The sequence below is a fragment of the Lucilia sericata genome, unplaced genomic scaffold (assembly GCF_015586225.1).
Source record: "Lucilia sericata isolate MDLA Ls3-8-SP2 unplaced genomic scaffold, ASM1558622v1 Contig000840F_arrow, whole genome shotgun sequence".
Classification (NCBI taxonomy): Eukaryota; Metazoa; Arthropoda; class Insecta; order Diptera; family Calliphoridae; genus Lucilia; species Lucilia sericata.
In genome coordinates this window covers 72,154-85,557 of record NW_023994832.1, presented here as the reverse complement: position 1 = coordinate 85,557, position 13,404 = coordinate 72,154, and the positions used below count along the sequence as shown (strand labels likewise).

At 28.6% G+C, this 13,404-nt stretch overlaps 1 protein-coding gene across 2 annotated transcripts in view; it reads right to left on the bottom strand.

The window, feature by feature from the left end:
* The window catches only part of LOC119608470, a 134,983-nt gene that overhangs the window by 56,409 nt on the left and 65,170 nt on the right, over positions 1 to 13,404 (bottom strand). The window contains exon 3 of one of the 2 annotated variants that reach the window (XM_037962906.1): positions 665 to 737. The exons of the other annotated variant lie outside the window; for it this stretch is intronic. The gene's annotated coding sequence lies outside the window, so the exon portion shown is untranslated. The remainder of the gene's footprint in view (positions 1 to 664; positions 738 to 13,404) is intronic. 2 annotated transcript variants of the gene reach the window in all.

Below are 13,404 nucleotides of genomic sequence, written 5' to 3'. Positions count from 1 at the left end.
GAACTAGAACTGAACTAGAACTGAACTAGAAACTAGACTGAACTAGAACTGAACTAGAACTAGAACTAACTAGAACTGAACTAGAACTGAACTAGAACTGAACTAGAACTGAACTAGAACTGAACTAGAACTGAACTAGAACTGAACTAGAACTGAACTAGAACTGAACGAACTGAACTAGAACTGAACTAGAACTGAACTAGAACTGAACTAAACTTGAATTGAGTTCAGTTCTATCGCAAAGTGTTTCTGTATTTCAAGAAAATTTTTTCTCATTTTTTTTTTAAATTTTATAAAAATTCAATCAATATCTTATAATTTAATTCTGAAAACAAGATTTCATAAATTCTCTTTGAAAAAATAAATACTCACACCTACACTTCGAATGACCAACAACCAATTAAAATAAAAAATTGAAAAAAAAATATTAAATAAATTTATGAAAATATAAGCAATATAAACAAGATTCTGTCCTCTAGAACAAACACATACACTCAAACAAATGCATATGCATGAGTGAGTAAGTGTTTATTTGTACGTATGTATGTATATGAATGAGAATAAATCCATATGAATAAATAACAAACTCTTTATTAAAACAACAACAACAAACACAATTACAAACATTTCATATCATATGGATATAAAACTAGCAGTTACTTACATTTTTATACAATTATTATTTGCAATAAAATTTCCATAAAATGCTTTTAGCCAAAAATTTGCTACATGAAAATCTGTAAATAGTTGTATATAAAATAGAAAATTTTTATTAAAATTGGTTTTGTGGTCCAAGTCGATTGTATGTCTACGGTAATAAAATAAATGATAAATAAATTTATTTAATGTACGTGTTTGTTTTTCTTATTGTTTTTATAGGAATATTTGTTTTTTTCCTTTTCACACACACATATTTAAATACATTGACATTTAATGAGAATTTATGAATAAATGTTACATTTAAATTTGAAGTCATTTGTAAAATTTAATAAGAATAAATAACAGCAATAAGTTATAAATAAACTTTAATGAATATTGTGCACGCTATACTTAAGTTTTTGTTTTTACTATATGATTTTAGGACAAATGTGTCAGAATTTTTTGACATAATATTAATGTGTTTTTAATTGTAACTACTACATTTTTGGACAGTTTTTTCTTTTTTTATATAACTTATTATTATTATACCTTTTAACACGTTTGAAATATTCGGTTAGGTTGTGTCGTCAGAAGAACAAAAATGTTTAACAACTGCAAATATTAATGGGACTTTTTATACAAATTATTAAAATACTATATTTAAAGCAATTGTTTAACTAGTACGCTATTTGGAGAGATGTAGGTCTACTTTGTCTATCTTGTCTTTTTCTTATTAGTTTGTAATTCAAAACTGGTGCAACGGTGTATAATTCGACCTAATTGAATAAATATTAAGTATACGCAACAATTTTTTTGTTTAATATTAAGGAGTATATAGTAGACTTTTTTTTAGAAAATGTATAAATAAGCTTTTCAATAGAAGTCTAACAAATGAAGGAATTCCTACATCAAGAAGATATTTTCAGAAAAAAGAAACATTTCTAACTTCGAAAACATAGTCTAGTCTATAGTCTAGTCTATAGTCTAGTCTATAGTCTAGTCTATAGTCTAGTCTATAGTCTAGTCTATAGTCTAGTCTATAGTCTAGTCTATAGTCTAGTCTATAGTCAAGTCTATAGTCTAGTCTATAGTCTAGTCTATAGTCTAGTCTATAGTCTAGTCTATAGTCTAGTCTATAGTCTAGTCTATAGTCTAGTCTATAGTCTAGTCTATAGTCTAGTCTATAGTCTAGTCTATAGTCTAGTCTATAGTCTAGTCTATAGTCTAGTCTATAGTCTAGTCTATAGTCTAGTCTATAGTCTAGTCTATAGCCTAGTCTATAGTCTAGTCTATAGTCTAGTCTATAGTCTAGTCCTATAAGTCTATAGTGTAGTCTATAGTCTAGTCCTATAGTCTAGTCTATAGTCTAGTCTATAGTCTAGTCTATAGTCTAGTCTATAGTCTAGTCTATAGTCTAGTCCTATAGTCTAGTCCTATAGTCTAGTCTATAGTCTAGTCTATAGTCTAGTCTATAGTCTATAGTCTATAGTCTAGTCTATAGTCTAGTCTATAGTCTAGTCTATAGTTCTAGTCTATAGTCTAGTCTATAGTCTAGTCTATAGTCTAGTCTATTAGTCTAGTTAGTTAGTTAGTTAGTTAGTTAGTTAGTTAGTTAGTTAGTTAGTGAGTTAGTTAGTTAGTTAGTTAGTTAGTTAGTAGTTAGTTAGTTAGTTTAGTTAGTTAGTTAGTTAGTTAGTTAGTAGTTAGTTAGTGTAGTTAGTAGTAGTTAGTTAGTTAGTTAGTAGTTAGTTAGTTAGTTAGTTAGTTAGTTAGTTAGTTCGTTAGTTAGTTAGTTAGTTAGTAGTTAGTTAGTTAGTTAGTTAGTTAGTAGTTAGTAGTTAGTTAGTTAGTTAGTTTAGTTAGTTAGTTAGTTAGTTAGTTAGTTAGTTAGTTAGTTAGTTAGTTAGTTAGTTAGTTAGTTAGTTAGTTAGTTAGTTAGTAGTTAGTTAGTTAGTTAGTTAGTTAGTTAGTTAGTTAGTTAGTTAGTTAGTTAGTTAGTTAGTTAGTTAGTTAGTTAGTTAGTTAGTTAGTTAGTAGTAGTTAGTTAGTTAGTTAGTTAGTTAGGTAGTTAGTTAGTTAGTTAGTAGTTAGTTAGTTAGTTAGTTAGTAGTTAGTTAGTTAGTTAGTTAGTTAGTTAGTAGTTAGTTAGTTAGTTAGTTAGTTAGTTAGTTAGTTAGTTAGTTAGTTAGTAGTAGTTAGTTAGTTAGTTAGTATTAGTTAGTTAGTTAGTAGTTAGTTAGTTAGTTAGTTAGTTAGTTAGTTAGTTAGTTAGTTAGTTAGTAGTTAGTTAGTGTTAGTTAGTTAGTTAGTTAGTTAGTTAGTTAGTTAGTTAGTTAGTTAGTTAGTTAGTTAGTTAGTTAGTTAGTTAGTTAGTTAGTTAGTTAGTTAGTTGTTAGTTAGTTAGTTAGTTAGTAGTTAGTTAGTTAGTTAGTAGTTAGTTAGTTAGTTAGTAGTAGTTAGTAGTTAGTTAGTTAGTAGTTAGTTTAGTTAGTTAGTTAGTTAGTTAGTTAGTTAGTTAGTTAGTTAGTTAGTTAGTTAGTTAGTTAGTTAGTTAGTTAGTAGTTAGTTAGTTAGTTAGTTAGTTAGTTAGTTAGTTAGTAGTTAGTTAGTTAGTTAGTTAGTAGTTAGTTAGTTAGTTAGTTAGTTAGTTAGTTAGTTAGTTAGTTAGTTAGTTAGTTAGTTAGTTAGTTAGTTAGTAGTTAGTTAGTTAGTTAGTAGTTAGTAGTTAGTTATTAGTAGTTAGTTAGTTAGTTAGTTAGTAGTTAGTTAGTTAGTAGTAGTTAGTTGTACGTTAGTTAGTTAGTTAGTTAGTTTAGTTAGTTAGTTAGTTAGTTAGTTAGTAGTTAGTTAGTTAGTTAGTTAGTTAGTTAGTAGTTAGTTAGTAGTAGTTAGTTAGTTAGTTAGTTAGTTAGTTCGTTAATGAAAACCGTCTGAATAAATATTACTTATCCGGCATCATACATTATGAGTTAAGCCAAAAAGTATGCAGCGAATATATTCGGCCAATATGCGTAGCAAAACGAAACTACTTTTTTATAGTTAATTTAAAGAGAAAACATAAAAAAATTAAATAAAAAATACTCCTCCGTCGACTTCTTACTCTTAGCATACTTCCCTATTTTATAGTTTAATGCCTAATAAATTTCAAAGAAAAACACAGCTGTAAACAAAACAAATTCTAAACTTTCAAACTGTGTGGTGTGGTTCAATTATAGTTAGTTGCTACTGTTGTTTTTTTATTTTTATTATTTTGTTTATGTTTTTATTAATAACACTCTTGTGTTATATTGGCAAAGTTCAAGGACGTGTAATATTAATAGTCCACTAACTTTGGTATGAAAAGTTTGTTTTTCGGTTATTTTTGTTACACATCTGTATGATAATTATTTTGCAAGAAAAGTTTAAATGTATATTTTTTTTTGAACAAAGTTTGTTAAATGTAAGAGTAATTGTTACTTACTTAGCCATGGGCAAATTTGCTGATGGCTAGGGAGCATACAATGAGTTTTCTCCCAACATTAATTGTGCATATTTAATTTAATTAATTTGGTTTGTTTTTTAAGACAACAGAAACTTGATTTAAACATTGAAATTGTTTTTTATCGCTTTATTATTCTGTTAGCTAAAGCCTAGGTTAGACTTTAACAAATTAGCATATAAGCCTTTAAAAACCCAAATGATCAATAACGTTTTATAGCCCTTACAAATCTCTGTCTATTCATCTGTCTATATGTATTTTTTTGAACTCATATTTTATTAATATTGCAAAAAAAGGCTCTTCAAAAATGTATACAATTTTGTCCTTAAACATCACGGATTTCATTTTATTATATACTAGCTATACCCAGTGTGCTTCGCTACCCTCATCGTAATGGAATAAAATAAATATTATTGTAAATGTATATATATCTGCAATATCAAAAAGTCCCCTATTTAAATTTATGTTTATATATTCAATATTTTAGAAAACTCAAAAAGTACCAATGAAGTACGAAAAAGTAACAAAAGACCTCTTTTATTTAATTTCATGTTCCTAAGTTCAATATTATAGAAAATTAAAAAAGTACCAGTTGAAGAACGAAAAATTACCAAAGGGTCCCCTTTTATAGATTCTCATTAACTCCGGGCTCCACATGGTTAATTTCATGTTATAAAAAATACAAAAAGTACCTTTTGAAGAACGAAAAATTACCAAAAAGTCCTCTTTTATATGTTCTCACTTACTCCGGGCTCTACGTACTTAATTTCATGTTTCTAGGTTCAATATAATAGAAAATTCAAAAAGTACTTTTTGAAGAACGAAAAAGTGCCGAAAAGTCCCCTTTTATATTTCATGTTTCTAGGTTCAATATTATAGAAAATTCAAAAAGTACCTTTTGAAGAACGAAAAAGTACCAAAAAGTCCCCTCTTATAGATTCTCATTTACTCCAGGCTCTATATGCTTAATTTCATGCTTCTAGGATCAATATTATAGAAAATTCAAAAAGTACCTTTTGAAGGACGAAAAAGTACCAAAAAGTCCCCTATTATAGATTCTCATTTACTCTGGGCTCTACATGCTTAATTTCATGTTTCTAGGTTAAATTTTATAGAAAACTCAAAAAGTACCAGTCGAAGGACGAAAAAGTACCAAAAAGTCCCCTATTATAGATTCTCATTTACTCTGGGCTCTACATGCTTAAATTCATGTTTCTAGGTTAAATTTTATATAAAACTCAAAAAGTACCAGTCGAAAGACGAAAAAGTTCCAAAAAGTCCCCTTTTATAGATTCTCATTTACTCCGGGCTCTACATGCTTAATTTCATGTTTCTAGGTTAAATTTTATAGAAAACTCAAAAAATATCAGTCGAAAGACGAAAAAGTGCCAAAAAGTCCCCTTTTATAGATTCTCATTTACTAAGGGCTCTACATGCTTAATTTCATGTTTCTAGGTTAAATTTTATAGAAAACTCAAAAAGTACCAGTCGAAGGACGAAAAAGTACCAAAAAGTCCCCTTTTATAGATTCTCATTTACTAAGGGCTCTACATGCTTAATTTCATGTTTCTAGGTTAAATTTTATAGAAAACTCAAAAAGTACCAGTCGAAGGACGAAAAAGTACCAAATAGTCCCCTTTTATAGATTCTCATTTACTAAGGGCTCTACATGCTTAATTTTATGTTTCTAGGTTAAATTTTATAGAAAACTCAAAAAGTACCAGTCGAAGGACGAAAAAGTACCAAAAAGTCCCCTTTTATAGATTCTCATTAACTAAGGGGTCCGCATGCTTAATTTCATGTTTCTAGGTTAAATTTTATAGAAAACTCAAAAAGTACCAGTCGAAGGACGAAAAAGTACCAAAAAGTCCCCTTTTATAGATTCTCATTTACTCCGGTCTCTACATGTTTAATTTCATGTTTCTAGGTTCAATATTATAGAAAATTCAAAAAGTACCAGTCGAAGGACGAAAAAGTACCAAAAAGTCCCATTTTATAGATTCTCATTTACTCCGAGCTCTACATGCTTAATTTCATGTTTCTAGGTTTAATTTTAAAGAAAACTCAAAAAAGTACGTGTGTAGAACGAAAAAGTAGCGAAAAGTCCCTTTATTATTAATTTCATGTTTCTATTTCAATGTCATAGAAAACTCAAAAAGGACCAGTTGGAGAATGAAAAGTACCAAAAAATATCACTTGATACCGGGGTTCCAAATAACACCCCATTAGGATATTTAGTGTTTCTAAATTTAAAAATTTTATCTAAATTGGATCATTGTGGTTGAATAAAATCAAATTTCCCGTTTTTACCCCTTTTGGTACTTTTTTCCTCCCCATTAACGAAATAAAAATTCTATTCCAAAAAGTTGCAACATCGTAGTGGGAGCCCGTTATTATGTATTCATATGTATAAGTTAATAAACCAAAAACAATGTTTTATGAAAAAAGTACCAAAAATAGGTACAATTTTAACCCCTTAAACGTCCGAATATCCAAAAAGTACTAAATTCATATTTTTATTTTTTCGTTAAGTTATGAAGGAGTCAAAAATATTTTTTGAATGTGCACTGGTTTAAAAGATACATGGGGTGCGAAAAAAGTACCAAAATACAGTTTTTACCCGTTTATTCCCTAAAGGGGCCGAATTTTAAAAAAGTACCAGACACCTGTCCGTTTATTTTTTAAATGAACGGCGATAAGCTTTAAACTGTTTTTGTATCTTTTCTAGTTTAGGAGATATAAGGTTACCGAATTTACCCGTTTTTACCCTTTTTTACCCCCTAAACATTCGAATTTCCAAAAATCCCGTCTTAGTGGATCTATTTGGCGGGAGACCAACCTCCTGTCCAAATTTCAGCTCTTTAGCTTCAACCGTTTAGGCTGTGCGATGATGAATCAGTCAGTCAGTCAGTCAGTCAGTAACGTTAGAATTTTATATATATAGATTTTCTTTTTTATCCAAAATAAAATTTTGCTTATCGAAACAAAATTTGTTTTCTTTAACAATTTTCTTCTTCTGTATATAAAAATGTCTTTTTAAAAAGGCTTTAATGCTTAATAAAGATTGATAAAACGTGATTGGCATAATAAGTTGCAAAACAAAATCATGCCAACTTATAGCAGTAAACGACATTATTTGTTTATTTATACTTAGGTGATTTTTGCAAAAAATGTGAATTTAGACGGTTGAATGGGTTTTTTTTGCTGGGTTTTTGTTTGTCTTTTACAACTAAATATACGATTTCATGCGTAAAAATTTTTGCTATTAGGTTAATTTAAAGCATATTTGTTGTTATTGCTACTATAAGAGTTTATATTTGCCAAAAAAAAAGAAACGATACATTTTCAACTACCAACGCAAAATACGAATGGAATAGAATAAATGGCAGTAATTTTTGTCAAAAGCTATAAAGCAATAATTTTATTATTAGTTTTTTTACTATTTCTTTCACAGAACTGTTGTATGTCATTTTTTCTTTTGTCCCAGTATTTTTAATGTACATCATAACGTATGCGTAATTTTATTTGAACCCTTCATTAACATATTATTATGTATATACGCATATACATACAGTATATTGATACTCCTAAAAGTATGCAATTTTGTTTGCATTATATTCAAATTGTCATACGTGGCGTATGATTAATATTATTTAAAAAAGTTTTTCTAGACACAGTCTTCTTTAGAAATTCTATTTAAAGGTAGTTTTTGTTAGAAAACTTGGTCTGGAGAAATTCTTCTATGGAGTCAATTTTCTTTACAAAATTTTCTCCGGAGACAGTTTTTTTTTATAAAAAAGGATCTTTTCTTTAAAAAACTTCCTACCGAGAGTTTAATTGAGAAAAGCTTTTCTAGCAAAAGTTTTCCCTAACCAACTTTCTTGGGTGAAAGTTTTCTTTAGAAAAGTTCCTCCACAAAAAGTTTTCCTTAGACAAATTTCTCTAGGAAAGGTTTTCTTAGAAAATAGTTTCTACAGAGAGTTTTTTTTTAAAGAGAGAATAATTTCTATAGGGAGCGGTTTCCTTAAGAAGTAATGAAAGTTTTCATTGGAAAAGCTTATCCAGTAACGAGTTTCTCTAAAAAGTTTTCTTTAGAAAATATTTTCTACTGATAGTTTTTTTCTAAAGAGCTTTTACTTAAAAAGTTTCTTTCGAAAAGTTTTTCTTGTGAAAGCTTTTCTTGGAAAAGTTTATCTAGTGAAATCTATCGCTAAAAAAGATTCTCCAGTGAAAGTTTTCTTTAGAAAAGTTTCTAAATTAAAAGCTTTTCATAGAAGAGATTGTCGTCAGAAGTGGAGGTTTTAGTGGAAGTTTTTTTACAAAAGTTTTTCTCGAGAAAGTTTTTATTACAAAAGTTTATCAATTAAAAGTTTTTTCTTGGAAAAGTTTCTCTGGTAAAAGTTTTTGTTAGAAAAGTTTCTCTGGTGAAAGTTTTTATAATAAAAGTTTCTAATTAAAAGCTTTCCATAAAAAAGATTCTCTATTGGAAATTTTTCTTACAAGAGTTTCGCTCGTAAAAGTTTTTATTAGAATAGTTTCTCAATTAAAAGCTTTCCATAGAAAAGTTTATCTTGTAAAAGAAAAAGTTTTTCTTTAAAAAAGCTGTTCTAACTAATGTTTGTTTTAGAAAAGTTTAGCTAGAGACAGTTCCTTTAGTAGAATTTTTCTTTAGTTAAATTTCTCTAGTGAAAGTCTTCTATAGAAAAGTTTATCTAATAAAAGTTTTTTAGAAAAGTCTCTCCAGTGAATGTCTTCTTTAAAAAGTTTTCCTTAGAAACATTTCTGTAGTGAAAGTTTTCTATACAAAAGTTTATCTAGCGCAAGTTTTCTTTAGAAATATCATCTACAGAATGTTTTCTTTATATAAGTTTCTCTAGGGAGAGAAAAATGTCTACAGAGAGAGAGAGAGAGTTTTCCTTAAAAAGTTTCTCTTCTGAAAGTTTTCCTTAGAAAAGTTCATATAAGCTTTTATTATAAAAAAGATTCTCTATTCAAAATTTTCATTACAAAAATATCTTAATTAAAAGCTTTCAATTGAAGAGATGTTGTTGTGAATTTGTCTATACTCAAAGCTTTCCTTAGAAAATATTCTCTAGCAGATATTTTTATTAAGAAAGTTTCTATAGTAAAAATTTTCTTTAAAAAAGTTTTTCTAGTGAAAGTTTTCTGCAGAATCTTATACAGTGAAAGTTTTTATTACAAAAGATTCTATAGAGAAAGTTTATCCTGTGATAGTTTTCTTTAGAGAAGATTCTCTTATGAGTGTCTTTCTTACAAAAAGGTTTTCTAGTGAAAGCTTTCTTTCAGTGAAAGTTTTCTTCATAAAAATAGATTTTTAGTGAACGGTTTTTTTAAAAAAGTTTGTTCAATGAAAGTTTTTTTGAAAAGTTTCTCTAGTGAAAGTTTCTTTAGAAAAGTTTATCTAGAGACAGTTTCTCTAGTGGAAGTTTTTTAGGAAAGTTTTCTAATAAAAAGCATATCTAGTAAAAGCTTTCTTAAGAAAATTTATTTCGTAAAAGCTTTCTTTAAAAAAGATTCTCTAAAGAAAGTTTCTTGGGATACTTTCTCAAGTGAAAGTTTTCTATTGAAAAATTTCTCTAGTGAAAATTTTCTTTAAAAAATTTTCTGTAGTAAAAGCTTTTCTTACAAATAAAAGTTTTCTTTAGAAATGTTTCTCTAGTGAAAACTTTCTTTAGAATAGTTATTGAAGTAAAATGTTTTCATTAAAAAAATTCTTAGAGAAAGCTTTTTTAATGGACAATCCTAAGAAAAGCTTTTAACTATTGGAATAAACACAAAAAAACATAGTAAATGACAGTAATATTAACTTGAAAATTTACAATACGTATTTATAATGGCCCGCAAAGACCAAACCGGAACAAGGACAACAACACAAATAACAGCTAGCGCCAGTAACAAATTTAACATTATATTAATATGTATAAAAATAGAGGAATAAACCTGTAGAAGCTCAAGATAAATAACACTAACATGGCTTGTTTGGGTTAAATGCTTAAACTTAAAGCGTTTATGTATAATATTTTTGTACATGCGTAGCGTATAGCTTTCACACATAAACAAATCACTTTATGTGAAACAAAATTTATTGATTTTACATTTAGATCCTGTTGACTGACTTGGCTGTTGCTTTATAAATATTCAAATTATTTATAATTTATTTTTGTATTTTTATTTATTTATTATTTTTTTTGCTACTTTTATTTTCTTGTTTCTATTGGAAAGGAGGTGGTGGTGGTTTTGTCAACCACCTTCTTTTTCTGGATGTTCTAAATAAAAATAGAATAATATTGATTGATTTCTTTTGAAAAAAATTTATACAAAACATTTAACTTAAAGTTAAACATGTTTAGTGGTTTATGAATACAACAAAGAAAAAAGTTTTTTTTTTACGCAGATTTTCTTCATTCGAAGCACAAGTTTGAAAACTTTTTTAAAAATTCATTAGGTTTCATGATAATTATGGGTATAGAAAAATTAATTTTTAATAAATGAAAGTTTTTTAAGGAGAGTGTTTAGCTTTGAATATTGAACAGGCACAGTAGTGTAATTCAAGAAGAAACTTTTTAAAAAAATATCAATTGAGAACATTTTTTAGAGAAAACTGTCCTAAGAAAGAATTAGACTATAGACTAGACTATAGACTAGACTATAGACTAGACTATAGACTAGACTATAGACTAGACTATAGACTAGACTATAGACTAGACTATAGACTAGACTAGACTATAGACTAGACTATAGACTAGACTATAGACTAGACTATAGACTAGACTATAGACTAGACTATAGACTAGACTATAGACTAGACTATAGACTAGACTATAGACTAGACTATAGACTACACTATAAACTAGACTATAGACTAGACTATAGACTAGACTATAGACTACACTATAGACTAGACTATAGACTAGACTATAGACTACACTATAGACTAGACTATAGACTAGACTATAGACTAGACTAAGACTAGACTATAGACTAGACTATAGACTAGACTATAGACTAGACTATAGACTAGACTATAGACTAGACTATAGACTAGACTATAGACTAGACTATAGACTAGACTATAGACTAGACTATAGACTAGACTATAGACTAGACTATAGACTAGACTATAGACTAGACTATAGACTAGACTATAGACTAGACTATAGACTAGACTATAGACTAGACTATAGACTAGACTATAGACTAGACTATAGACTAGACTATAGACTAGACTATAGACTAGACTATAGACTAGACTATAGACTAGACTATAGACTAGACTATAGACTAGACTATAGACTAGACTATAGACTAGACTATAGACTAGACTATAGACTAGACTATAGACTAGACTATAGACTAGACTATAGACTAGACTATAGACTAGACTATAGACTAGACTATAGACTAGACTAAACTATAGACTAGACTATAGACTAGACTATAGACTAGACTATAGACTAGACTATAGACTAGACTAAACTATAGACTAGACTATAGACTAGACTATAGACTAGACTATAGACTAGACTATAGACTAGACTATAGACTAGACTATAGACTAGACTATAGACTAGACTATAGACTAGACTATAGACTAGACTATAGACTAGACTATAGACTAGACTATAGACTAGACTATAGACTAGACTATAGACTAGACTATAGACTAGACTATAGACTAGACTATAGACTAGACTATAGACTAGACTATAGACTAGACTATAGACTAGACTATAGACTAGACTATAGACTAGACTATAGACTAGACTATAGACTAGACTATAGACTAGACTATAGACTAGACTATAGACTAGACTATAGACTAGACTATAGACTAGACTATAGACTAGACTATAGACTAGACTATAGACTAGACTATAGACTAGACTATAGACTAGACTATAGACTAGACTATAGACTAGACTATAGACTAGACTATAGACTAGACTATAGACTAGACTATAGACTAGACTATAGACTAGACTATAGACTAGACTATAGACTAGACTATAGACTAGACTATAGACTAGACTATAGACTAGACTATAGACTATACTATAGACTAGACTATAGACTAGACTATAGACTAGACTATAGACTAGACTATAGACTAGACTATAGACTAGTCTATAGTCTAGACTATAGTCTAGACTATAGTCTAGTCTATAGACTAGACTATAGACTAGACTATAGACTAGACTATAGACTATAGACTAGACTATAGACTATAGACTAGACTATAGACTATAGACTAGACTATAGACTAGACTATAGACTAGACTATAGACTAGACTATAGACTAGACTATAGACTAGACTATAGACTAGACTATAGACTAGACTATAGACTAGACTATAGACTAGACTATAGACTAGACTATAGACTAGACTATAGACTAGACTATAGACTAGACTATAGACTAGACTATAGACTAGACTATAGACTAGACTATAGACTAGACTATAGACTAGACTATAGACTAGACTATAGACTAGACTATAGACTAGACTATAGACTAGACTATAGACTAGACTATAGACTAGACTATAGACTAGACTATAGACTAGACTATAGACTAGACTATAGACTAGACTATAGACTAGACTATAGACTAGACTATAGACTAGACTATAGACTAGACTATAGACTAGACTATAGACTAGACTATAGACTAGACTATAGACTAGACTATAGACTAGACTATAGACTAGACTATAGACTAGACTATAGACTAGACTATAGACTAGACTATAGACTAGACTATAGACTAGACTATAGACTAGACTATAGACTAGACTATAGACTAGACTATAGACTAGACTATAGACTAGACTATAGACTAGACTATAGACTAGACTATAGACTAGACTATAGACTAGACTATAGACTAGACTATAGACTAGACTATAGACTAGACTATAGACTAGACTAGACTAGACTATAGACTAGACTATAGACTAGACTATAGACTAGACTATAGACTAGACTATAGACTAGACTATAGACTAGACTATAGACTAGACTATAGACTAGACTATAGACTAGACTATAGACTAGACTAGACTACTACAGACTAGACTTTCCTTTTATAGGAAATTTTCGATAAATTTCCTTTTATAGGATATTTTCGATAAATTTCCCGTTTTATAGGATATTTTCGATAAATTTTCTCTTTATAGGAAATTTTAGATAGATTACCTGTCCATAGGAAATTTTCGATAAATTTCCTTTTTATAGGAAATTTTCGATAGATTTCCTTCACTATAGGA